The sequence below is a fragment of the Trachymyrmex cornetzi genome, unplaced genomic scaffold, assembly GCF_001594075.2.
Source record: "Trachymyrmex cornetzi isolate Tcor2-1 unplaced genomic scaffold, Tcor1.1 scaffold223, whole genome shotgun sequence".
In the NCBI taxonomy this organism is placed as follows: domain Eukaryota; kingdom Metazoa; phylum Arthropoda; class Insecta; order Hymenoptera; family Formicidae; genus Trachymyrmex; species Trachymyrmex cornetzi.
This window is the reverse complement of record NW_017296881.1, coordinates 4,664,556-4,665,514: the sequence shown is the minus strand read 5'-3', so window position 1 is coordinate 4,665,514 and position 959 is coordinate 4,664,556. Positions and strand designations below refer to the sequence as shown.

The 959-nt window shown below is 30.4% G+C and overlaps 1 protein-coding gene across 1 annotated transcript in view; it reads right to left on the bottom strand.

Moving 5' to 3' along the window:
• LOC108760190 (uncharacterized) overlaps positions 1–959 on the bottom strand; it is a 4,180-nt gene that overhangs the window by 1,126 nt on the left and 2,095 nt on the right. The gene's annotated exons all lie outside the window — the stretch shown is intronic.

Below are 959 nucleotides of genomic sequence, written 5' to 3'. Positions count from 1 at the left end.
CATTTTCCGGGGTCAAACGTTGAAATCCGTCCATATCAATTTTGGACAGAGGCTTGATCGATTTGGCAAAGAATGCCCCATATATATGTGTGTGTACGCGTATGTATCTGTACGCGCGCATATATACACACATATGTATACAGAATGTTCCATCTTTTAGATCGAAATATTTCGAAAAATATTAGAGATACGGAAAAATGTTTCAGACTAATTTTGTATAGCGTAAAGAGAGTCAAATAATAGTAAAACCAATTTTCAAAAAAACTTATTTTTCAAAGTTAGATGAATGTCATGATCATTATTTTAAATAAAATTGTTCGAATTTTTTATATAATATAATTCCACCAATTCTGTGTACCTACCTATATAAGATTGCAAAATATTAAAATAAAGATATTGGAAAGTCAATAATTTGCGAGGTATTTTGTACATCATTCTGACATATTTTGACGTAAAATGTAAAAAAGTCTTATAAACTTTTAATTTTTTGATAATCATTACTTAATATTTTCATGCACAGAATAATTAGAGTAATCATATTTTTGAAGAACCATTCAATTCTATTATAAAAATGACCATAACCTTTATACGACCCTGAAAAATTGATTTTTTTTTTTTGAAAATTGATTAAATCCATTATTTGGCATACTGCAGATCATAAAACTTTTGTATGAAATACTTTTCCGTATTTTTTATATTATATTATGTTTTTGAAATATTGTTGCAATTGACAGAGATCGTTTTATGATAAACGCGATGCGTCTAAAGATAAGTTATTGACTGCGTAGATTAAGCGACCGCCCTTGCGTTAGTTAAGGAAAATACGCGGGAAAGGAAGTATCACTTCGTCATCCTTGTCTTGGCCCCGTTCTTTCATTCTCATTTTTGTAACGATATTATAGGGTAAGGTTGCCGATATCGTACCGGCTCCTAGATCGCACTACCTCGCCTAAAAAATC